Source organism: Equus caballus, chromosome 1 (genome assembly GCF_041296265.1).
Source record: "Equus caballus isolate H_3958 breed thoroughbred chromosome 1, TB-T2T, whole genome shotgun sequence".
Lineage (NCBI taxonomy): Eukaryota > Metazoa > Chordata > Mammalia > Perissodactyla > Equidae > Equus > Equus caballus.
Window position 1 is genome coordinate 196,323,584 of NC_091684.1, and position 26,901 is coordinate 196,350,484.

The 26,901-nt window shown below is 38.6% G+C and overlaps 1 long non-coding RNA gene across 1 annotated transcript in view; it reads left to right on the plus strand.

Annotated features, from left to right (window-relative positions):
- The window catches only part of LOC106782224 (uncharacterized), a 78,158-nt gene that overhangs the window by 21,185 nt on the left and 30,072 nt on the right, over positions 1 to 26,901 (plus strand). The window contains exon 4 of the long non-coding RNA XR_011441192.1: positions 23,305 to 23,485. This is a non-coding gene — a long non-coding RNA (uncharacterized lncRNA). The remainder of the gene's footprint in view (positions 1 to 23,304; positions 23,486 to 26,901) is intronic.

The following is a 26,901-nucleotide window of genomic DNA, read 5'->3' on the forward strand; positions in this document are numbered from 1 at the left end:
GTGTTTCTCTACTAAAAAGGATACTGGAAGTTCTGAGTAAGATAAGGTAAGCAATTTCACCTGTCTCTCCCACTGAAAGAAACCACAAAACCTGGACAGAATGCAAAGAGAAGCTGTTTGATGATAACCACATGCAAGCAAACAAATAAACAACTGAAACTCGACCTAAATCCTACGCTTCTTACAAAACGTAACCCAAAATGCATGACAAATCTGAACGTAAAATACACAGTTATACAACTTGTAAAAGTAAACACAGGAGAAGATATGTGACCTAGAGTTAATCAAAGAGTTCTTATCCACAGCACTAAAGCATGATCCGTGGACACCTTCTCCCTTCAGAGAGTCCAGCACTATCTAGGTGTTTGGTTGGTTGGTTGGTTGGTGGGGGAAAGATTCTGAGACTTCTGATTTTGTGGATCTCTTTTGCCTGGTAGAACCCTAAACTGGTCTCTCGTTCTTCTTTTCCTTTTCACCATCCTATTGCCAAAGGGTGCTTCCACTTTCCTTTTGCCTTTTTTCTCCCTAGAAGCTGTGTCTCTTGAAATTCCCCCTTTAAGTCTCTCCTATCCCCTTAAATGACATCTACTCTTTTAAATCTCACTTCTCCCCTTGAATGGTGGCCTTCTCCTTTAAATCACGTAATTTTAAATCTCTTCTTTGTAGATTATTCCCTGATCTGCCCAGATACTGTTCCAGTATTTTCAGATTTAGGATGGATTTAATATTTTTGGTGCCCGATGCCGCTCGTCTTTAGGCTCCTCTGACTGGTCTTCCTCTCGTGTCTTCACCACAGTTTTTCTCGTTCTGCCTTTGCGGCCCCAAAGCCTGGTGCCTGGACGAGAGTCGTGTGGTGGCCTGAGAGGTCCTGCTCTGGTCTTGGGGTCTTTGCTCCTTTTAACTTAGAGTTATTTGCAATTTCAGCCTTCTTTATGTTCAAATTATACTATAGGTACAGTTTTACGTAAATTTAATTTTCACTTTTGATTTTTTTAAGAATTAAAAAAAGAACTATATACTTTTCTTTTGATTTGGAGAGGAAAATGTTGGAGACAGGTAGTTCCATTGCAACACTGTCCTTAGCTACCAAGAAATATTGCTGAATTCAATTTCTAATATATTGTTAAGAATTTTTTCATCTACATCCATAGCAGAGATTAACTTCTAATTTTACTTTCTAATAATGTACGTGTCAGATTATAATGTCAGATTTGTCCTAGTTTCATAAAATGTCTTAACTCCAAAGCTGGGGGAGGAAAGACACAACATGAGCTTGAAAACTTTGTTATTCCAGAAAGTAAGGAGATGCTAACATCATCGTCATCATCATCATTGCAATTAATAGGGGCACATTACAAGGACACAGGATGCAGCTGTAAGTGATACCTCTGGCCAAATCTTGGACAATTTGAGCAACAACGTAATAATCCATGAGTACACAGTGATCACAAATAAACAGATAAATGAATAAATAGATGAAAAGAGGACAAGAAGGGCTTCTTCTTATACTGGAACGCCAATGGATAGTTTCTAAATGTGAAGAGATTGCAGGAGATGGAATAATATCATTTTCACCATAATAGTGGAGATTGGTTCAGGCAAAATCACTAATGGTTGCTAAACCTAGGAGGATATATTTTATGAGATACATGATACTTGTATAGTCTGAATGTGTCTTCCCACAGCTTTCTTATTAGTTTCAAGGGAAAAATAGTAACTATAAAGTGGAGAAATAGGACAACACCTTGACTGGGTGAAAAAATTAATATTAACGGTGAGAGGCAGTTGACTTTGTATATTTCCCAATGTGATCCTCTGTGAAGGACACAACATCATGTAGCTCATTTTTCAACCTGGAATGAAAAATCTGAATCTAATTATGACAAACATAAGACAAACCCAAGATGAAGGTATTTCTATTTACAAAAGTTGAAAGTAAATGATTCCAGGTCGGGAGTAAGAAATGTACAATGATTCAAAAAAGAATCTTGTCATAAAAGAGAACAAGGAATCTATCCAAGACCACTTGAATTTTTTCAAAAGTTCTCAGGGTTCAATCTAGCTCACACTGGTAAAGATGGAGCAATTTTAACATTAAGAAAAATAATTGTAACAGGTTGAAGCAGGTCAAATGTATTTAAATCTATGAGTTCATAACAATCAAAAATAATTGTTCATAATTCAAGAACGCTAGTAGAGCTATATGTTATTTTAAATATACGTACTTTAAGAGAAAAAATCAATTCTTTATCTTATTTTTCCTGTGAAAACTACCATTGTAAAACTCAATAGTAAATTAAAGAATATTTCTTGCTATAGAAATATTCCACATAGTAAATGACAAAGAATGCTAAAATTAGACTGTTTCACAACTTCTGATAACTTAATAGATCCAAGTATTGGGCATCAAAGGCTGTTAACCCAAATATGAGACAGCCAGATACCGTGTGCTTTCCGGCACAAGAACCAGCTCAACTCTTATAAAATCATCTCACCAAACACTCACACCTCTATCTTATCGAGCTCATAAATCAAACTCTAGAGGACAGAGAACATTTCAAAATGCACCATGGGATGCAATCAGCAGAATCCACACAGTGGGAAACTCTACAGAACAAATATCTTGGTTTCTTCAACAAATAAATTGAAAGGGGGTACAAACAAGATGAAAGTAAAACCTAAGATTTAAGGAAGTTTAAGAGCCATATCAAACAGCGCAAACGTGTGAACCTTACTTGGGTCACATTCAAAGTCATTTAAGTTTGATTTTGCGACATTTTAAAGATAGACATTGAAACACTGGGAATTTGGTGATATTCAGAGATTGTCAAAAAATTTTCAATGTGGTAATAGTAAAGTGGTTTTGAAAAAAAAATAAAAGAAGCCTCATATTTTACAGATAATTACCAAATTATTCATGGATAAAATGATAAAAGAACAGGATTTGCTTCAAAATAGCATGGGGCCTGGAAAGCTGGGAGGACAAATAGACGAAGTAGGATTGGCCTTAGGTTTTTACTTGTTGAAGCCTAGCTTTGTGTGGATGGAGATCCTTTATACTCTTCTGTCTGCTTTGGCATGGTTACAGTATTTTATGATAAAACTTTAAAGAAAACTTACAGTCGTGACCAATGATTGACTCTGATAGACTATAGAAAGAAGCAGTATCTTAGCACCCACGTGAGCAACTCGCTCACAGTGGATGATCAATAAATATGCGTTACGTGAATCAATAAATTCATATCAAGACTAGAGAAAAGTAAAGTGTCAGTGTGTAAATTTTCTTCCTACCTCTCATTCTTTATCCAGATCTAGTCATTAAATATAAGACTTTGTAAGATACGTCTTTATTGTCTTGGGTGTGTTGGACTATGATATCACTGATGAATTAAACGTGAATTTTGTTCACTGAAAGGCAGCTTATTTTCGCATAATCACGTATCCTTTTAACACAATTTAGATTTGTTAATAGAGAAAATCACATGATTTGTACTTTCTAGTCTTTCCTTTCACAAGTATTCTTTTCACCATGAAAAACCTTTGATATGAAAAGGCCTGCTATCTATTTCTCTTCTGAGGCCTTGTTAAGGGCACTACTTCAGAGTTCTGCACTGTGTTCTTCTCCCTATGAAATGCTCTAACTAAGGTCCATGTTTTATCTCAAATGTGCTCTATCTCTCAAGGAAATGTTTCATGCCATTAATAGTGATCATGTTACAGTAGGATACTCAGTTAGGTGTGGAGTGTATCAAGACATCCTAAAGGAAAAGTACTTTTAATAAATTGAAAATGTAATTCTATTTTGTTGATGGTTTCCTTTGATGTGCAGAAGCATTTTAGTTTGATTTAGTCTCATTTGTTTTTTTTCTTTTGTTTCCCTTGCCTGAGGAGACACAGTATTCAAAAAGATACTTCTAAGACCGATGTCAAAGAGCATACTGCCTGTTTTCTTCTGGGAGTTTTCTAGAGTCAGGTCTTAATAAGTCTTTAATCCATTTTGAGTTAAGTTTTGTGTATGGTGCCAGACAGTGGTCGAGTTTCATTCGTTTGTCTGTAGCTGTCTAGTTTAAATTTATACACTGTTATAAATCAATGTTATGTCAATAAAATAATTTAAAAAATAAAAATGCAATTTCCCAAAAATGAGGTAGGTTTTTGTCCCCAAAACTGAGAGATATGCTTCCTCATAAAAGAGCAGTGGTCAGAATTTCCCAAACTCAATTTGGAAGGATACTCTGCCTGACTGGGGATGGAGCAGTATAGACACTAGTGGTTCCACAGACTTATTAGTAACAAAGTTCCGTATGATGTTCAGATATCGACCATGACAGCTTCCTACATTTAGCGTTGTTTTGCAGGATGACTTTAGATTTTTGCTTTATTTTGCTTAAAAAAAAAAGCATCACTTTGGAAATTTGTTTTTCCATTTTCTTTGACAAGTAGAAATATTGTAGTCTTACCAGCACCTTAATTCACTTCGAGTTCGATTTTAATTCCTCGGTGTTTCCGTTGTTTGTAGTAGGCAGACTTCATTGTTCCATTACTTGTCCATGGAAGCATGAAGTGGAGCCATTTGAACCAGACCTTGTTTCCTAGTGTCGGGTTCATGGAAGTCGCTTTAAGGTCTGCAAAACTCTTTGCTTTTCTATTCAGCAAGATTGATAAATCAACCAACCATGGTGGTTCTATCCAGAAAGCTGTGCCTACATGTTCTGAAAAAGACTGTACGCTAAGCCTCTTGACGAAGACAGTTGGGAAAATCAGTTCACTTTTTAAAATTTGGATATGATTCTAGATCTTGGTGATGGTGGAGTCTGGTTTCTTGGTGCACACTCTTCCTTGTCACCATTTTGCAGACTGTGATAAAAATGCCCTAGATGGAAACACAACTTTTTTAGCCTAAGCTTCGCATTCGCACCAGGACTCTTTCATTTAGTCAAAAACAAGACGTTAAGGCTTGAATTGTGTCCTTGAAAAAGATATGCTTATGTTCTAGCTCTTGGTACCTGTGAATATGACCTTATTTGGAAATAGGGTCTTTGCAGATGTAATTAATATATAAGTTAAGATGAGGTCATACTGGAGTATGGTGGACTTTTAATCCAATGTGACTAGCTTCCTTATGAGAAGAGAAGAGGCACAGAGACACCCCCAGGGAGAATATGGCTGTGTGATGATGGAGGCAGAGATTGAAGTGTTACAGCTGCAAGCCAAGGAATGCAAGGCTCACGGCAAACAGCCAGAGAAGCTGGGAAGAGGCAAGGAAGGATTCTCTCCTACAGGTTCAGAGGGAATGTGGTCCTGCTGATATCTTGACTTTGGACTTCTAGCCTCCAGAACTGTAAGACAATAAATTCCTGTTGTTTTAAACCACCCCGTATGTGGTTCTTTGTTATAGCAACTCTAGGAAACTAACACACAAGGCGTAATATTATCTAAATAAGCAAGTAAAGAGCATCACTTCTGTCTGCGCTTGGAATCAGTGTGCCCTCTCCTTAAGAGGCGTGGGGGCGAGAGCTGTAGCTCTTTAAAAGAGATTCCACCACGACCGATAGCATTTCGCCTGGACCACTTCTAGGAGATGTCTAGTTTCTCTCATTTTGACTTTGCCTGGTTTTGTACCAGCTCCCCAGGCTCTGTTTCTTGTGCACAGCTCACAGTCAGACTTGTGGACTCTCCTTTAAATGAGTTCTTTGCTTTGGTTTGAAGACCTCAGTTCAGCTTTGAGTGTGTCCTACCTCAGCTTTGGCAACTGGCTTCGCTCTCCCTGTTTTAGGGCCTCTATGCAACGGGTACTCTCTCTCCTGCATGTTCCCTACCGTCCCCACACTCTCCACAGTGCATGACTTGTGTCCTTTCAAAGCACTTGCTAACATATCATTTTAACCCATATGCAACTTTGACCTTCCGATTTTGTCTTTGTTGGCACTGACATTTCACAGCGGTTGCTGCCCGTTGTGGGCAGCATAAATTATTAAAAGCATTTACCTAACTTTTCTAGCTAGTTAAGTTTCAGATGTTGAGTGGACCGATGTCTCTGTATGACGTCTTTAAATTTCATCTTTCTGTACTTGTAGAGGATATTAAACTTATTCAAGTATTCTACCTTGTAATTTATAACACTAGTAACTGAGGGAATCTCTACTTCTCTCTGCTTGCTGCACTTTCATGGTAAGATGTAAAATTAACTCCACATACACTTACGTCTGTAGGGGCACCTCCACAGCCAATGAGAATATTTGGGGATAAGACATTGCTTGTTCTTTTTTTCCCTCTTTTTGTTCATTAATTTAACAAATTGATATTGTGTCCTCATGATGGTCCAAGCATTGTGTTTGACACTAGAAATCTCTGTCCTTAAAAATGCAGCCTGCAGGAATTCTGTATCTGGCAAACACTCAACAATTGTTCAGTTCTTAATTAATATCCCAATATGATATCAGATTCATTAATTACAAAGAGCTCTCTCTAATAGCTTTGGGTTGAGAATAATGTCAATGATCAAGTTTGAATTTTTTTCACTCTTTTTAACTTTTTATTTTAAAATAATTATAGAATCATAGAAATTTCCAATGATACTACAGAGGTCCCATATACCCTTCACTCAGTTTCCCTCTGTTATATCCTATATAATTATAGCACAATATTTAAGCCAGATAACTGACATTAGTAATTGTGTATAGTTCTATGTCAGTTTGCACATATGCAGGTTTGTGTAACCACCATTACAAGTAAGATTTGAATTTTTAAAAATAATTTTTTTCTATTTGTGGACTCCAGAATATTTTCTTTACACTCAGTAGAAGAAACATTATATCTAAAATTAAAAACCCATCTTATCCTGCTTTCACTCTCTTTTAACATCCTTCAATTATGTATAAATATTAAAAATAAAATAGTTATTCCAAAAACTGCTGATGGCATAGACACGATAGGAGACTATGTTGTCCTCAGCCCTTCAGCTTATTTGAAGAGATTGTAAGTACAAATGTTATAAGAGCAAACATAAACGGGAGAGTTTCATAACTTTCCTGTGGGTTTTCTTTATAAAAGAAATATACACTAAATTCATAACATTTTTAAAATAAAGAAATTCATAAAGAATAAAAATGTACTTCACTCACCCCTGCAACAACTTTTAATTGCCTACTCCGTGCTCCATGTCTGCCCAGGTTGTTGGACTACAGAGCTGAATAAGCCCTAGAAGGTCCCTGTTTCCATGGAAATTATCTTGTGAGTGGGGAGATTAATAAGAAGTAGGTAAATTATTAATTCAGATTGCAAAAACTACCATGGATACAGTTTTAAAATGATCAGTAGTGTCAACACTATTACTAAGTGTCACGGCTTTTAAATCTCTGAGAACATGAATTCTGGATTCAAACGTGCTGTGGGCTCTACCTGACTCTTTAGCCCTCTCCTTCATGTGCTAACTGCTGGCACCAGTGATAAACTCACGGCTCTGAATGCACAACAGTTGTCTGATTATGATCCTTCTAACAATGTTGGCACATCAAAGCAGAACTCATTTCAAAGTTATTTTGATTTAAATTAAGTATTTGAGGCACTACAAAAAAATGCCCTCCTAAAAATAACCTGTGCTTCCTGAGTCCCTTTCATCTACTGTTGTTCTGACAAAAAGGCAATTGGTGTTTTCTTGCATGATTCTTCTTGTATTCATGCCATCTTATTGACTATGGCTCTGCTAGACTCTGGCTGCTTCTCTTCTCCCATTTTTCATTCTATTAGTTGAAAGAAAATTTTATTCAGGTGAATATTAACACTGATATATAAGATAAGCCAGAGTTCAGAATAAGGCGCCCATTTCATCCTGTAGTAAGGTGTATTTTACACAGGACATTGCATTAGGGTGCAAAGCAAAGAATGAGGTAAAACCATACATAAAAATAATCAGAAGTTCCTATTTCGGGGCCTGCCCAGTGGCACAGCGGTTAAGTTTGCATGTTCAGCTTCGGCAGGCCAGGGTTCCCTGGTTCAGATCCCAGGTGCGGACATGGCACCGCTTGGCAAGCCATGCTGTCGCAGGCGTCCCACATATAAAGTAGAGGAAGACAGGAACGGATGTTAGCTCAGGGCCAGCCTTCCTCAGCAAAAAGAGGAGGATTGGTGGCTGTTAGCTCAGGGCTAGTCCTCCTCCATCTCAAAAAAAGAAGTTCCTATTTAATATATCTGAAAACAGATATTAAGATAGATCCTCGTAAGTAATATTATTTTGCATAATCAAACCCTATGGTATGGTAGTTATTTCAGTATTGGATAATTCTCCCCCAACCCAGTGCCATTTTTTTTAGTGACTTGGAACTACCATGAAAACACCACCATCCTATATTGACTTGCTGTGGGTCAGAGTCAAAAAGGCTGTCAGATAAAATTTCCAGGCACTAATGGAAAATTTCTAGTCACTGATGGAAACACCACCAATGGAAAAGACACAGGTCCTGCTGACAGGATATCATCATCATCTTTACATGTAATGAGCATTTTATAAACCATCATTCTCCATTATACTTATACATTGTAGAAATTCAACAGGATCATAAATATAAATACTAACTTAAAGGAGTGTTTTTGATACTATTAAAAAACCATAAGTCAAAGATGAGGACACAATTTTAGGCTGTGAAGCACATATGAGTTAAAGCCCCCAAATATTTGTGGTTATCAAAAACATAAAGCCTTACACACAAATATGCACATGATATATAAATATATATAATACACAAAATTTGTGTTATGTATGTACATGTGTATTATATATAAATTTGTTACTTTCTGTCTCACTTATTTGTTAATGCTTTGATGATTTCAGGGAAAATTTATACCTAATATTTTTAAGTAAACAAAGCTAAAAGTCTAGTCAAGACCACGTTGAAGCGAGTTCCAAGCCATCCAGGCAATGCCAGCTCTAGAAATCTTCTACTCTGCTAAGCCTATTCATTATTCTTTGAAAACTGAGCCTTTAATTCCAGGAGATGGCTATGTCTTTAGTTTAAAAATCAATACCTATGAACAAGTACCACAATAGCTCAATTTGCTTTCTGTTTAAATATATCTCCCGTTTACCATTGATGCTTCAGAAAGTTCGAGAAATTCAGCGATAGCTTGTCTAATTTTCTTATTTTGAAAATAAAGTCAAATTATATTTGACCTATCCAGACTGTCGGCATGCTAATGGCCTGAATGTTCTGAGTACACACATGATTCATGGGTAAACGTCTGCATTCTGGGTGCTAGAGTGAATGCCAAAAACTATTCTAAAGATATTCAGATTAAACCTACAATAGGCTGGAAATTCCAAGGCGTGCCATGTTCATGGTCTGAGGTGAATAAATAACGACTTTACCTTTACAAACGTGCCAGCACGGAGCTAGCAATGGCAGTAAATTAAAGGTGACGTACAAGATGCACTTTGCATGCAAAGTACCCTTCTACCAATTAAAGCCTTCCTTGTAAGTGTCACTAAATGCTAATTTTAAATGATTTTAGAATCTTGTACATTTTTATTGATGAATGTGTCAAAAGGCTGCAAGTTCTGACTAATTGTACAAACTTCACTGCATTACAAACAGAAGCTCGTAAAGAGAACTGATAAAGCAGAGAGATTAAATGTCAGCTTTGCCTCAGTGCCTCACCAAGAATGGGCTCAGCTTTGAGCATGTGTGACATCTAAGCATTGCGACCCAGGCCACAGCTTTTACTGTTATTTACTTATTTGGTATGTTTGTTATTTTATAAATTTTTTAAATTAAAAAAAAAGGACCAATGTATGGGAAAAAACATTTTCGCCTGTTGCTGTGATGAAATTCATTCTATTTTGTTGTCGTTGTAGATGGTTTTGTTGTTTATTTTTTGGTTTATAGGGAAAGGCAAATTATGCAGTGTTCCTGCACTCCACTGTCATTATCCACAGGCTAGCTGAAGATGACAAGGAATACAAATATTTATCATAATATGATAGAGCTTTATTTTTAAATATATTCACAACACTAGTGAAATGTTTATCTTTATCTTAACAGGAATAGCTCTTTCCATATATTTTTTGCTGTAGCTACCAAAACTACTATTTATGTAAAATTATTATTTACTTATTTTATACCTTCTCACCTATAGACATTTTACGAAATTCTATTAAATATGGAGTATCTGATATGTTTTTAAATCTCAAATAATGAGTTTAATTATATGAGTGTTTTAAATGTTCAACTAACTAGAATTTGACCATCCAGAAGTATATCGTCTTTCTAAGCTGTCACCTGAAAGGAGACAGTGTTTTATAGTGCTTCCAACATAAAAAAACTTTACTTGATGTTCCCCAACCTCCACTTCAGTTCCTTTCCATCTTGAAGCTAGAGTAATGTTTTACAGGCCCAGAGAAGATTGTGTCACTCCCCTGTGTAAAACAGCTCCACGGCTTGGCTCTCTCTCAGGATGTGGGCCAAAATCCTCACCACATAGTCTCCCAGAGTCCTTCAGTCTCTCTCTGTGTTCCCCTTGTTCATTCCACCCCTTCATGTTCCAGCCGCAGCCTTGAATTCACAGTTCGTGAATTGCCATAGTCCTTCCCGACTCAGGTGCTTATCAGCACTGTTCTCCTGGCTGGACCCTCCTGTCCGCCAGCCCCTCAGCCATCCTTCACCCAATCCACCATCCCTCCCTCCTCCTTCACATCTTAGATGTTACTTCCTAAAGAAGCCCTCATGCCTTCTCCCCTCCACACTTCCCACTCTCTGTCTGGGTTGAGTCTCTCTGACATACGCTCCTATGACCTTGTAATTTTCTTTATAGCACTTAACACAGAATTTTTTTATTAAATAGTTATTTGTAACTTTACTCCCACTTCCAACTCTAGTATCTACTACTACAGTGTTGTCATGCTTAAATATTTAATAAATGTGTTAGCAAATGTGTTGAAAATGTAAATGAGTGGATTGAAATTATTCAGAGTAATACCTGAAGTAGGTGTTGCCTTATGCATCCTGCGCCCTGCTCAACCTCAGACTAACCTTGCCTGTTGATGAAAATCACTATTCCTCTGGTAATAATATCACGTTACTGCCGCTCCCACAGGTGCTGCCCATACTATTTCATTGAGGTTTTCTAAGCACAGTGAAAGGGAGCTGCTCAGAGTTAGATTGAACTATTTAGGAGAGTAAGCACTTACTGAGGTTTTCTTCCTCATGGAATACATAAAAGAGCATGAAAATATATAATTTCAAAGAAGCCTGACAGCTGTCAGAAGTATTTTATGCAAAAAGATAGATTCAATAACTTCCATTTGCAGGTATTGCCACACTACTTTTTTCAAAACAGGGAGAGAGTCTTGAGTCTATTTTGATGTCTACAAACGACCATTTTCTCTATGACATAATGACAATATTCCTTAACGCTGGTGGACACAATTTAGATGATCATGCCTCTGGAAGTTTTCTACACCTTGAAACCATCCATTTTCCTTAATGTCATGGGCACGTGAGATTTTTAGAGTTTTCACCAAGCTTTCCTCCATCAGTGATACATGACGACATTTATGTGCAAAAATTCCATTAATATTAATGAGATTAGCTCTCATAAATCTGATGTTATTGCTGATAGAGTAGATTCTGGAAACAGTAAAATTCTCCACATTAATTAGAGAACAAATCGAGTTAATTGTCAAGTAAAAAAATACATAAATAGTTAAATAATTAACACTGGAGTAATTAGCCGGTCATGAAAATTCTAATAATTATCATAATAAAGAATTTCAACAATTACTGTTTTGTTATGACTGCTCTGTTTTTCTTTCAAACCAACTGTTGTGAACCATGTGTGTACAACGTGCAGCAGTGTGGCCTGGCTGCTTGTTGTGTGGACCACTGGCTGGTACTGACGTGTCTTCATTTGCAGGTGATCCGTCTGAAAGGAACGCACATGCTGCTGTATCTCGTCACACCACGTGAAATCTTCCTTGGTTACTTGGCATCCTCAATTCTTTATGTTGAATCTTACATATATTATTTGATATTGACTTTTTTTTCTCCTTGCGCAATTCAAATGACTTCCTCTGGGAAGATAATGGATGCGAAAATGATCACTACAACAGTTGTATTCATTTATAATTTATTTAACATATTTTCAATAAACTTTTAGAGAGCATTCATTATTTACTAGTAAATGCCAGAGATGTAGAGGTAAAGAGATTTCTCTCTGCCGTAAAAGAATTACAGTCCACTGATAAACACAGATGTGCAAAGTAGCAGTGCAAATATATAGTGGTGATTACGCACCGTGGATTACGGCAGCAGGGAGGGGAGTAACTCCCTGTACTTTTGGGGCAGACATGATCTCCAGAAAGTGAATGATCTAGAGAGGGTGCAATAGCTGTAAAAGGAACCCCTCTCTATTCTCACATTCTAATTAACTGGTTCTTGGGGGCAGTAAGTGTTTTGATATCCAGATATAGGAATTGATTTAACCAGATAAAAACCAAAAAGTTGATATTGTTCTTTTAGCTATGTCATGCAACATTCTAATTATTCACTTTTCACATGGATGGGAAAAGTTGGACAGATCGAACCCAGCAAAGAGACAGAAAATGACTGAGCCTGCGCAGGGAAACTAGAGGATGGACCTGGAGAGTCAGGTTGAGGTCACGTGTTTCTTAGCTGTCTAACTGGCCTTCATACTGTCGATTATCCCCATTCCCAACCCCCAGCTCTTGTCTCTCACACCGCCTTTCCATCAGTCTTCTGATAAGTGCATCTCCAAGCATGACCTCTCTCTTGTGAAACTTCCCCTTGCTCCTCGCAACAAAACCCAGAGAACTTGGAAGACATACCAGGTCTTCAAATTGCACCACACCTTGCCAATATTTTCAGAATTCATCACCCTCTGCTTCCAACTCACCCCTTACATTCCGTCAAACAATCACTTGCAGTTGCCTGAACTTGCCATTCTTTTCATGCTGATGTCTGTGCAACGAGAGCTGCTTTCTCCAGCTCCGTTCTCTGTTTTCCTTGTGAAAGTTACTTCTGCCTTCCAAAGCCACATCAAAGGCCACCGTGTGTTTCCTATTGCTGATGTAACAAATTACCCCAAACTTAGTGGCCTAAAACAACACAAATTTATTATCTTGCGGTTCTGGAGGTCAAAAGTCTGAAGTGGGTCTTAGGGGTTAAAATCAAGATTCAACAAGGCTGCATTCCACTTGGAGACTCTAGGAGACTATCTGCTCCCTGGCCTTTTCCTTTTTCTCAGGGCCACCCCTATTCCTTGTGCATGGCCCCTTCCTCCATCTTCAAAGCAAGCAGTGTAGCATCTTCAAATTGGGTCCACTGGGATAAGACAGATTCATCTTCCCATCTCTGGATCTCTAACTTAATCACATCTGCACAGTCTCTTTTGCCATGTAGATAAATATATTCAGAGGTTTTGAAGATTAGGATGCAGATATCTTTGGGCATTATTTTGCCTACTGCAGTCACCTTCTCTGTAAAGTATAATATCATGCCTATTCCCCCACCCAAGGTTAATTTTTCCAAGTCCACGTATATTAGTCAGTCTAGGCTGCCATGACAAAATATGATAGCCTGGGCAGCTTAAACAACAGAAGTTTGTTTTCTCCCAGCTCTGGAGGCAGGAAGCCCAAGATCAGGGTGCCAGCAGGGCTAGGTTCTAGTGAGAGCTCGCTTCCTGGTTTGCAATTGGTCACTTTCTTGCTGTGTCCTCACATGGCAGAGGGAGACCTCTGGTGTCTCTTCTTCTTTTCTTTTTTTTTAAGGAAGATTAGCCCTGAGCTAACTACTGCCAATCCTCCTCTTTTTGCTGAGGAAGCCTGGGCCTGAGCTGACATCCGTGCCCATCTTCCTCTACTTTATATGTGGGATGCCTAACACAGCATGGCTTTTGCCAAGCGGTGCCATGTCTGCACCCGGGATCCGAAGGGGCCAACCCGGGGCAGCTGAGAAGCAGAAAGGAAAGCGCGAGCTTAACCACTGTACCACCGGGCCGGCCCCTCTTCTTCTTGTAAGAACACTAGCTCTACCAGACTGGGGCTCCACTCTTATGACCTTGTTTAACCTTAATCATCTCCTTAAAGGCCCTACCGTCTCCAATACAGTCACATGGGGGCTGAGGGCTCCTAGAATCTTGTGCATATGAATCTTTCCTGTGCCGTGATTAACTTTTCAGATCTCCCTGAATAGTCTGAGATGATTAAGGATAGCTTACATGCATTTTCAATACCATAAGTCCAGTGCCTCAAAAATAAAAAATGTTTAACCAAAAATTTTTGATTGGATGTAGAAAAGTCATCTCAGCTATCCTTGGAGAAGACAAAGTTAACTGCGTGTGGAATTAACTGTAACAAAGAGACATTGCCGACATAGACCGTGGGCAGGCTACGGTCTGCGCCAGCCACAGCAGTGGGAAGACCGCCAGTGGTGCAGGTACTTGATTACAATTTACTCATGCCCGTCGCCCCCAAATATCTCTGCTATGTCTACAAATCTTTTCCATTTGTCAAAATAACAAATGCCCAAATAGCAGGGAAGACTACCATAAATGAGCAAAGAAAAAGTCTCGTGATCCAAAATGAATAACCTTTTAACTCACCTTCTTGCTTGTGGCGTTTGCAATTGCGTTTATCAGAAATGATTTGGGATTACAGTCCTTCACATCTTGAGCTCAATTGTGCTTCCCCTGTAAGTTCACCTTAAAACTTTAGAGAGTATGATAAATTCAACATCATAGATATCTCAGTGCCTCAATAAACAATAATTTAATGAGCAGCTTCAAGAAAACATTAAAGTGTTTTTTACTTGATTTTACTAACCAATATATAACTAGTAATGAAATTATAGCACTAACTTGCTATTGGGGGTAACGACTTCTTATTTATACATGCTAGAGCCAGAAGGTGTTTTATATCTCATGTTAACCTCCTCCAATGGACTAAACTTAAATCAGAATCAGAAATAAGAAGATTGTCTTTTACTTTTTATCTTATCAAGAACTAGAAGTAGAAATAGTCGTATGATTAGATTTTCTTTGAGAGGTTTGTAGTATACTATATTCTTTATTTGTGATATTTGAGAAAAAGCAATTCAGTTTTATTCTCCCATCATTATCCATTATCATATTTCATACAAGATAAAGTTTATGTTGACGTAAACATTGATGCAACATTCATTACAGAGGCCATATTAATATATAATATAATACTTAATATTATAATAAAAATTTATTCTGTTATATTAAGGGGAATTAAGTACGTTTGCCGCATAGAATCTACAACCTAATAAATGCTTAAGTTACCAAAATATTTTACTAAGGGACATTTTTTGTTGTTTTATGAGACAAAAATTTACTCAGAAATGAACAAAAATAGTATTAATTTTAATAATTGAACAGCATTTCATAGAACATATTAGGAAGACATTTGGCAAAGCTTTGTGGAGAGGTAGGCCAGAATCCTGTCTGACTTTTCAGTTATCTTCGACTCTTCGAGACAGTGTTGCTGGCTCTGAGCAGATGTCAATCAGCTGGGGCAAAGGCCCAAGGCTGCAAATATCTCTGCTTAGGCCCAACTCTGCAGTAGAGACGGTGGCTAGGGGAAGAGGGCGTCCCCATACTTGAAATATTCGTCAAGCACGATATACAGAACACTGACCACATACCTAAAATCCAGTGAAAGCAACCATAAATTCCCATCATTTCATCAGTTCTGAAGTATGCACCTGTGGGCACTTATTGATTACAGTATATCTGTACACAGCTTTTTCAAATGACAGTGCGGTTTATAGATGAGGCTATTGTGGCTCAGAGAATGTGTTAGTTTGCAGTTTACAGAAGCTAATAAATGGTTCATAAATGGTGGGTCCAATACCAGAAGAGATTATGCCCTCTCTCAGGCAGGGCATATTCAGTGCTTGGCGTGGCTCTGAGACAAATTCTGCTGGTGACTTGACTCTCCCCCATTCCCCCTCTCCCCCATCCCAAATTTCCCAAACTGTAAAGATTCCTGATCAGTTCACTAATTTTAGGATGTGGCAGAATATTTAACTTTGATTATTCATAAAGATTCATTATAATCTGATCTTGATTGTTTTGGGCCACTGAGCACAGACAGGAAGTATGTCCTTTCGCAAAATTATAGAGTTGTCCTGCTTTTCCCTGTTTACTTCCAGTTGGTCCAGCTGGATTTGAAGCTGTCCTTTTCCTACAGTCCGTTACCAAAGTCCTTGCCAAGTAGAAAAGACATCCAGTGTCTAGCACCTGATGACATAACCCAGGGGACAGGGCCTCACTGGACTTGTGGTCTGAGCCAGGAGACAGTCTGCTTTCCTAAGTACCGCCTAAGGGGGACTGATAACTCCCATCCTGAGGGCCATCGTCATCAATTTTCCCTGTACAACCTACATGCAGAGAGTTCCCTGTTTTCGTTTTCAACTGTCACAACACCATGATTCTGGCCACATATTTCCATATTTATTAAGACCTGTAGTCTTAGAGAGACCCAACCTAAACTGAATTCGATTAAGAGAAACCCAGTAACAATTTATCTACAAAATCTCTGACAAAGCAGGAAGGCTTTTCATAAAACATTCAAACCCATCAGGAAAACTATCAGTTTCTTTTACCTGTCTTTCTTCTGCCCCCTGCTGCCCCTCCTTGAAGGGACCCTTGCCTTCACTGGTCCAGTGAGGTTTGCATGTTCCTAGGCCCACTGCACAGCTGGGATACTGGTGTCTTCCTTTCCATCATCCTAGGATTGCCTTCCACCTCTCACCAATAGGAAAGTCTGTTAGTTTCCTGGGCGGCCTGGGCTTCCTTTTTCTCGTTTTACTATACCTTTTATATGGAGCACATCCGCTAGAGGCTTTCTGGGAAATGATACACAGCATATAGCTTTTTGAGTCCTCTCATGTCCAAAAATATTCTTAAAATAAATTCAGTCCTATAACTTGGTGGATAAACAGTAACAAAGTTTGAAATATTTTTTCCTCTGAATCTGAAGACATTCTGAAGACATTCTTAACATCTGCTGATGTTAAGAAAACTGATAACATTTCACTTCCTGATTTTTTTTTTCCTATGTGCAAGCTTTAAGCATCTTTTCTCTTTCTTTTTGTTCTTCAGTTTCAGCATGACAGGCCTGTGTGTGTGTGTCTGTGTGTGTGCGCGTCTGTGTGTGTGCGCAAGCATCTGTGTGTGCACTTATTATTCTGGATACTTGGGGAATCTTTCAATTTGGAAACTGTTGGCGTTTAGTCCTAAAAAAGCCTTTTGAATTATTTCTTTGATAATAGGAAGATCCCAGTTTTCATCTTCTCTCTTTTTTCTGAATCTACTGTGAATCAGGAGTGAGATCCTTTAGACCAATCTTCTAAATTGTCTTATATTTCTCCTATTTTTCATCTTTGTCAATTTGTTTCCATTTTTGTGGTATTTTTCTCAACTTTATTTTCAACATTTCTAGTGGTTTCTTTTTTTTACTAATGCCCACTCTTTTTTTATTTCCAAGAGTTCTTTCTTTTTTTATGATTGTTTGTTTTATGGCCTTCTGTTCTTATTTTATGAATGCAATCTCTCCTTTCATTCCTCTGAAAATATACCTTCATGTCAGTTAATGTCTCTGATTCTGTTTTCTCAGAGTCCACATTTATGATTGTGTGTTTTATTTCTTTCTGCCAGTTTAGGTACTTTTCTCAAATATCTGTCGATCTTTGGCACACACAAGCATATTAGAACCTCTGTGTAGGTGTGGCTTGAACTCAGAAGACTTTCCTGTAAGATCCTCAGAGATAGGTTTCCGTACATTTTCTCTTTCTGGTCTGTCAGGGTCCCTGAGATGCGTTCCCTAGTCTCTCCCCTGGGAGTATAAATCCAGCCCCCTCCTGCTGGAGGAGTGCAGGGAAAGAAAGGTCAGGAAGATTTTCACACAAACCCTCTGTTTGCAGTCCATAACCCCCTCCATCCTTCCCAGTATCCCTGGGAGCAGAGCTGGTTCAGAGCATCCATCGTCATCCCTGAAATAGGATGGAAGGTATCTCAGAGTCCAACTCCTCTTCTTAAGAACTTTTAACCAAGTCATTTTCAGCTCCTTGTCACCGATTCCTGAGAATCTGGGAATTCTTCACCTTGGACCAGCTTGGGTCTAATTGACTCCTTACTCTGTAGCTTTAGATTTTAACAGTTCCCAGTGTCCTCGGTCAGATAAGACTCTTCCATCTACTTCCAATTTTCCAAAATTTTGTTGTCATGACTAGTCTCCTTTATCTGCTGTTGGCCCTTCTCTCTCCTTTTTGTCCTGGTATAAATATTTAGTCCCTTTTTGTGTTTACCCTCACTCTAGTGAGATTTCTGTCTGAGCTAAAAGCACATTACCAACGTGCATTTTTAACTGACATCCACTTGACTTTTTAAACCATATTCATTTACTAGTTTGATAAAAATAAGAAGACATCCCTGCTTAAATAATGTTCTTAGTGTAGCAAGTACCAAGCTATTATGATAAGAAATACACCTGTGAAAGTGGGAACTAAACTTTTCTTTAATTTGTCAGTGGATTTCCCACATTTGTCCTTCAAGTACTTTTTCTTCACAGGATAAAAAAGACTCAGTCATCTGCCTTGAATCGTAGTCAACATCAAAGACACAAACTACCAAATTTTACCCTCAATCTATAAATTATTTTTTAAAAGTAACTTTCCCCTTAGCCCACAGTTGAGCATATTTCTTCGTTATTACAAGATTTAACTCTTTGTCTTTGTCAGCTGTTTACTAGACTTAAGTATTCTCTTTCAACTGTCTATCTCAACACACACACGTATTCATATGCAGAAACACACTGACACATTATACACGCACAAATATTCATTTTTTAAGTAATTTTATTGGGATTATAATGGTTTATAACTGTGTAATTTTGGGTGTACATTATTGTTTATCAATTCCTGAATATACATCATCGTGCTCACCCCCAGTAGTCTAATTTTTATCCATTACCATATATATGTGCCCCTTTGTTCCTTTTGTCCAGCCCCCAACCCCCTTCACAAATATTCATTTTCATAGTACCTAAAAGAGTGCTTTTTCCCAAAACTCTCCTTTCTCAAAATATTTGTATAACCCCTCTTTCATGATTATGAATTCACCAGACCGCATAAGAATAATAATGTCATTGCCTAATAATTATACTACTTCTTGGTTCATTAACTTTTCCTATTTTGATTTTCAACAATCTTTTTATAGCAAGTTGAATGGAGGCCCTCCAAAAGATATGCTTACATTCTAATCCCTGGAGCCTGGGAATGTTACCTTGCAACGAAGCGATCATCCTAGATCACATAGGCGGCCCCTGAACCCAGCGACAAGCGTCCTTTTAAGGGAAAGGCAAGGGGAGATTTCAGACAGACAGGGGAGGAGAAGCTATGAACACTGGGAAGAAAAGGCGACGTGAAGACTGAGGCAGGGAGCTAAGTCACCTGGCTATAAGCCAGTGATGGACAAGTATTGCTGGAAACCGAGAAGCTAACAAAGAGGCACGGAACATATTCTCCCTTAGACCGTTCCAGAAGGAACTGACTCTGTGGACAGCTTGATTCCAGACTTCTGGCTTCCGGCTTCCAGAAACTATGGGAGAATAAAATTCTGTTATTTTAAGACACTTGTGCGTGGTCATTTGTTACAGCAGCCCTAGGAAGCTGACTGCTCCCTTTTTCTGCTACTTGAGTCAGCAGACTGAAGAGCCCCACACCCAAGTCCTATTCCCTTTCTGGCCTGAAATCAGAGCGCCCGGGATGGTGGAGCCAAGACGAGGTGGCTTGGGAGCCAGGATTACGTCCCACAGTCCTCTGATGGACATGCTATCCTGAAGGAGGGGGTTCGTATGGTTCAAGGAACTTTAACTTCAGCAAGCTGGTGTCAGTGGCTGAGGCTAGCAGAAGTCTAGGATCGCTATGACACCTCACTATTATACCACACTACTAACTCTGCCCCGTGTAAAACCTCCCTTGTGTCTAAATAAGGCTGAGTTTTCAGTAGTTTTCCAATCTCAATTCTACGGTCGGTGTGTGAGTCATTTTTTTTAAGATCATGTTTTCATTCAAGCCACTTACTGATTTAGAATGGAGCTATTATAGTTTTAAGCAACACTGAGCAAATTATATCATTAGCCTGTTAAACAGATCATCATGAATTCTTTGGAAATTGTTGATTTATCAAAGGAAACATCCTAATGCATTCTGTTTAGTGTAATGTTCTTCTTCAGATCTATTCACTGCACATTTCTGACAACCAGCTAACTGGATAAAGAAACTTCCTTCATATTTATTCCAGGAAAATAAATTGTGTTATGATATTTAGTTTAGCAATCAACAATATCTAATATAGTATTACATCTTAGTAATTTTTTTTCTTCTTTCAATGCTGTTCTGAAGGCATAAAAAATTAAATGGCCATTAGTTTTGTTCAGTTTTAAAAATATATCCTAGCAGGTCTTTTCCGCTTTGTTCTGTAATGTCAGGCGTTTTGAGGTTTCATAGATATTTTCTTTTTTTTCTGTTTTTCTTTTTGAGGAAGATCAGCCCTGAGCTAACTACTGCCAGTCCTCCTCTTTTTGCTGAGGAAGAGTGGCCCTGAGGTAACATCCGTGCCCATCTTCCTCAACTTTATACGTGGGACACCTACCACAGCATGGCCTTTGCCAAGCAGTGCCACGTCCACACCCGGGATCCAAACTGGTGAACCCCAGGCTGCTGAGAAGCAGCACATGTGAACTTAACCGCTGCGCCACCCGGCCAGCCCCTCTAAGATATTTTCTATAACTGTGCTACCAGAAGACTTTGAGTAGAAATCCAGAGCAATTCCTTCAACAAATAATTATTAAACATCTTCTATGAACTGAGCTTTGCGCTCAATGCTGGGAATCTATTTTAATAGTAGTTTTTATTTTCTTTAAACTTTCTTGTTAAATCAATCCTCAAACACTCATATTAAAATGAAACACACACGCATACACACAAAACAAACCAGCTTGACATAGGTGAGTTTTAAACTTTACAGAAGATCCATGACTCTTTTCCAAGAAGAGAGTCAGGAGAAAGGACTGCAATGAGCTTTAAATGTTAAGGAGTGTTAATTATGCCTGGAAATTATACAGCATAATGTCTGAATGCATTGAACTAATAGAGCTGCATCTGAATCCCAGTAAGTTAAGAATTTTATTTAATTCCTGGTACATGGCAGTAAAGTACGAGGGCAGAGGAGATGAAGATGTGGGACATGGTACAGTCTCTTAAAAATGGTGAAGCATGGAATAGCATTTTTTTCTCTCTCTAGGAATTTATCCTCAGTTCTAGATATAATTGGTATTGCGTGTGTATGTGTGCAGTTGAGGAGGAAATAGGCTTCGTCGGTGTTGTGTAGACCACTTTTGTTTGGTGGCACAATCCATCCTTGCCCAAATTGTGTTTAGCATCCTCAAACCACTTCTATGTGAAAGCTTCTGCTGTTTTGTTTTCTGCAATCCCTTAAAAGCTAGATCAATGAAGGAGTATTTACTCCTCCCAAAATAAGCCAAATAATAAGCAAAAACCTAAAACCTTCCTTAATAAATATAAAGTCTCAACATTTTGAAATGTCAGTAGGAAATCTGATTTCCAGCTTTGTGTGAATGCAGAGATAATAACAGGTAGGCAGAAACTGCCACCTATTGTCTACAGAGACAGAATCCCCAGTTCAGATGATCACAAGAGAGTGTATTGCTTGATGCAATGTTAATTAATTTTTTTTGAGAGTCTATTGTGCGCCAACCATGCTGTCAGTTACTGAGACTGATGCAAATAAATTCACAAAAATAGTCCTGACCTGGCATACACTTTAGCAGACAAAATCACAACAAAAGAAAATTATGACAAAATAAAGGTTGTACTGTCTTTATCTGAGGACAATGGGAGCATAAATGGAGAAGAACAAACTTTGGGGACATTGGAGAAAAGTTCACGTGTAGGACTAGTAGATGCTTCATGCCGTGCTCACCTGCCTGGAGCCACCCCTTTAGCGAGCTGTAACTTACTTTTAATTCCAGCATTCACGTCTCTTGGTCAGATTGGTTTCCCCCTGAGACATGAAAGGACACACAGCTCTCATGGGTAGCAAGCTCAGGGAACAGTCCTCAATGGACGGCGGGGGGCAGTGTCTCCTTCCTTCTTGGGTGGGTTAATGCTGAGATGTATGTTTCACTCTTTTCCTCCAGTTTCCCCATGTGTTAAGCTCCAGACATCCCTTGATAATAGCCTCTTTCTGGGCTGCCCTTTCTCCTCTGGATGACTCCTTAACTTTCCTGCAAAGTTTTCTTCCACCTCTCAAATAAACTTATTGCTCTTAAGTCCTGTCACAGGGTCAGCTTCTGGCCGATATTTGATAATACAAGTGGTCTTAGGAAGCAAATTCCATGAGTACGACACTAAAATTGGAACGCTTGACAGACAAATAGTAAACAACCCCCTCTGAAGACAGTACTTAGAGGAATGATAACCTCCGGCTTGTGAGAGTAGGACATTAATAAGATTCCCACATGTGGTGAACCGGGGGAGGCACAGGTGGAGGAGGAAGCACTAGCTTCTGCAATCTCTCCAGCATTTGAGAGATGTGACGGCAAGGGAAATTCTAAGGATTTGGAGTCAGTGACTTGTTGGGAAGGAAGGTAATGCACTGAAGGAGCAGAGGACAGGCTCAAGTCAGCCAACTATTACCTCAGGGCACAGTACTAAAGCCAGAAGGTCTTTATTACAGCACGTAGGAGATCTTTACCTCCTGCAGCCAGAGGGCACATTTGTTGAAAATCTGGGGTAGGACCTGGTTGTAAAACTAGAACTACAAAGTCCAGTTGAAACCCCTGAAATTATTCCCCCTTCCAGACACCCCAATCAAGACCATAAACCCAAAGAAACACCACATACGAGAAGGATTAACACCATACTCAGTCTTGAAAGTTGCCAAAACCCAAACTGATTATGAGAGAGAACAGTATATGAAAACCTTACTTGAATGGCAGCCACAGTCCCACTACCATAAAGGATACGACATCATTTTGTTTTGCAAAAAACAGGTTGTACATATGCAACGTTTTGGATACTTTATTAGATTAAATAATGCCCCTCCAAAGATATCTCTCAATTATAATCCCTCGTACCTGTGAACGTAATTAATTGCAGATATAATTAAGGTAAATTTGGGGATGGGATCATACTGGGTTAGAGCAGACCCTAACTCCAATAAGAATATCCTTATTCTCTACAGGAAAGGGCACGGAGAAACCAGGGAAGAAGTTATGTGAAGACAGAGGCAGAGATTGGAGTTAACTGCCGCAAGCTAAGGACCCACAGGAAGCTGGAGGAGGAAAGGAAGGATTCTTCGCTAGAACCTGCAGACGGATTGTGGCCTTCCCAAACTTGACTCTGGACTTCTAGACTCCAGAGTGGTGAGAGAGTAAAATTCTGTTGTTTTAAGCCAGTACAGAGACTTTTAAAACTCTAGAATGAAAGCATTGCCTCCGACCACCTTGAGGGCTCCGTTGCTCTAGTGAGCACCCTAAGGAAAGGGATACTGTCAGTGCATGTGCGCTGCATGGACCAGGCTCAAGCAGGAGAGGTGGAAAAGCAGGAGGTCGGCCCGTGTCCTAGGGCACGATGCAAATTGCAGTGGGAATCTAGCCTTTATACGTTTGTTGAAAATTAGAATCCTTGGTATTCATATAGATTTTTTATTGAGTTTTAGACCTTAATTGGAGTGCTTCTGACACAAACTAATGGTTAGAGGTAAATTAACTCACCTTCCTTGAGCCTTAGTTTCTTCAAACACAAAACAAGGATTTCAAATTGGAAAGAACACTTTTTGTTCTAAAATAATCTCATTCTAATTTCTTGATAAATATTAAACACAAAATCAATTAATTATACCATAAGATTATTAAATTGGACAATAAAAATACCTGTACAGAGTTGATCGATTTAGTTTAATTACTGCCATAGACAGTCCTCTTGTCTGCATTTTAATTGTCTACATTCAATCTATTTATCCCTTTTCATTTGTGAGGTCGTGCAATGATTCAGACACCTGCATTTTGTTAGCACTGGCAAAAATGGAGTGTTGATTTGACTCTTCCTACTCATCAATACAACAACATAATGTTCAATACCATTGATTCCGTGACCTATTTTACATATTCACTTATAATATTAACAACTAATTATCACTATATCACCTTAACGTTGAGATGAAAAACTTGCCTCTAATAATTAAAGTTTTATTGAGGATCATTAAAATCTTATTGATTTTTTCTTATTATTAATGAAGTAAAAGAAGTTTGTATTTGTATTGAATACAAAAGTTGATGCATGCTAAATAAACTGAGGATATCTCAGTTGGGAATTCAATGGATGGAACAGACACAAATGCACATCAATATGTTCAGCGTTTTTTAAATTTGCTGTGCATTTCCTGAACAAGAAGCTTTTAATCTTCAAGTGTGTGCCCAATACTTCTTTTTGCCTTTTTTAATTCATAAAAGAGCATTTTGTTTCTCCATTGCATATAATTAGAAAGTTTTTTATTTGGAGTATTTTAGATATTGGCTTGTAAATATCTAGTATGTCTGAAAAAAAATTAGTCATGAGCATCAGCATGTTTTTGCTTCAATAAAATCTTAGGGCATAGATTATGCTGTCCAATATAGAAGTCATTAGCCATATGTGACTATTGAGGCTGAAATTGTGGCTGGTCCAAAATGAGATGGGTTATATGTGTAAAACACATAGAAATTTTGAAAATTTAGTACATAAAAAAGAGTGGAAATTATTTCAATGATTTTATAAAGATTTCAAGTTGAAATGATGCCATTTTGATTATATAAGATTAAATAAGTTATGATATTAAACTAATTTCATCCTGTTCTTGTGATTTACTTTTTAACATGGATACTAGAAAATGTATACTGAAGTATATTCACATTGGCAGCTCATATAATTTTTCTGTGGGACAATGATGGTCAATTTTATATAATTATTAGAGCTCCTGTAGGACCACAAACTAGCTGACATGGAAAGAAGTTGCAGGAAAGGGAGGGTAACACCTACTGAACACATGTTATGTATGGGGCTTTCCCCTATTCCTTTTTGTTATGATCTATCCTCACAATAATCTTCTGCGAATGATGCTGTTATTTTCCCCCGTTTTATCGTTAAGACTTCCAAAGCTTGGAGTGGTTGGTTAACCCACCTTTTTATGGGCTAGTTAAAAGTAAAGTCAGAAGCCAGAGCATTTATTATCTGCTGCTTGGAAGGCTCTTAGATATAACAGATTTAATTTCTAGTAGAAGGTGGCAGAGTTTGCTTGTTGTCTCCAATATCTATTTTCCCATTTGTTATAGTAATAGAATTCCTAATTTTAGTTGGGCCCTGCGTTTCTCAACCCACCTGCAGGAACGTAGACCACACGACAAAGGTGTGGCCAATGCGTGTAAGCTGATGGCCATCTTCCTTAGGAAGGCGGGACCCGTCCTTTGCCCCTTCTTCTCCACCCCTCTCTCCTTGAACGCGTGTGCTGCCTGGAATCAAACCAATCCGTTTGTACCCTAAGACTATAGGGATAAATACCACTCCTAGGAGAACAACAAGATAAAATAACCTGAATTTCCAGAGATTGCAGAGAGGAGAACTGACATAAAATGTGTTCACTGGCCTACCATAAGGCTTCCACATGTGACAAAAATAAAAGCAGATATTGTTCAAGCCACTGATGGGTCTGGTCTTTGCTATTTTTAAATAAATTTAGTCCTGCTTGATATCAATAGTAACTAAATAGCCTCTATAATGGACTGAAAAGTGTTTCGGTAACAGGTTTCAAATTTTTTTGATAAACAGTAACTGAAAAGCCTGAGGAATAATAATAACCTGGCAGCGAGAAATAGGAAAATGTTAACCAAGGGATCCGCAGGGCTTTCTGGCCACGGTAAGAAGCGGGAGGAGTGGGAAAGGGAATAAAAGAATTTAACAAAATATAAAGGATAAGTGAGAAGATGCAGCCTGACATAGTTCTCTATAATTGTGCATAAAACCCCTTTATTTGTATCTAAGGGATTCCTTTCACCCTGCTCTTGACTGGTGCCATTTGGTGTTCAGCTCTCTTTCCCAGCACCGTCTTGAGATCAGAGAAGGCATAAACATGCCTTTAAGTGGTAGACATATGCTACAAGCAGGAACAAGATCAGTACTTTCTCTAGGAACCTAAAGTCATCAGAATGATAAAATCAGCAGAGAAAAATGCCCGTTGCTGATCTGTCTCGACCAGGAAATCAGGGAAAATGCACAATACTGGCGAGAAGTCTGCCTGCAAATACCCCTGCTGTACAAAAGTGCACAGCTGGAAACCAACACAAAAATGCCACTGATAGCTCATGCCTGCAAATGCAAAGGAGACAGCTTGAACCAAGTGGGGAAGCTGTTTATTTTATTTTGCTACATGCTCCGGGCTTAATTTCCGTTTTTCCCATTTTCAGATTGTCATTTTGCCCGTGAAGTTGTCCATTAAACTCTCAGCTGACAGGCAAGTGATAGTCTTCAAGCCTGGGATAAGTTCAGTAATTGGAACCATCATTTGGGGTTCTATCTGCATTTCTGAGGCAGTGTAGTGTCTGCGAGTTCTGCCAGAGGGAATTTTTAGAGGTGGGAGGAGGTTCTAGATTAAGGACTCTCTCCTAGTACTTCCCTCCACCCAAACCCTTCCATTCCATCTTACTGAATTTATTCAGCAGTGTTACCCTCCTGGAATTCAAACTGAGGAAGATGCACAGACATTGACCACCAAACACAGTATCACCTGTCGTGACTTTGTTGAAAT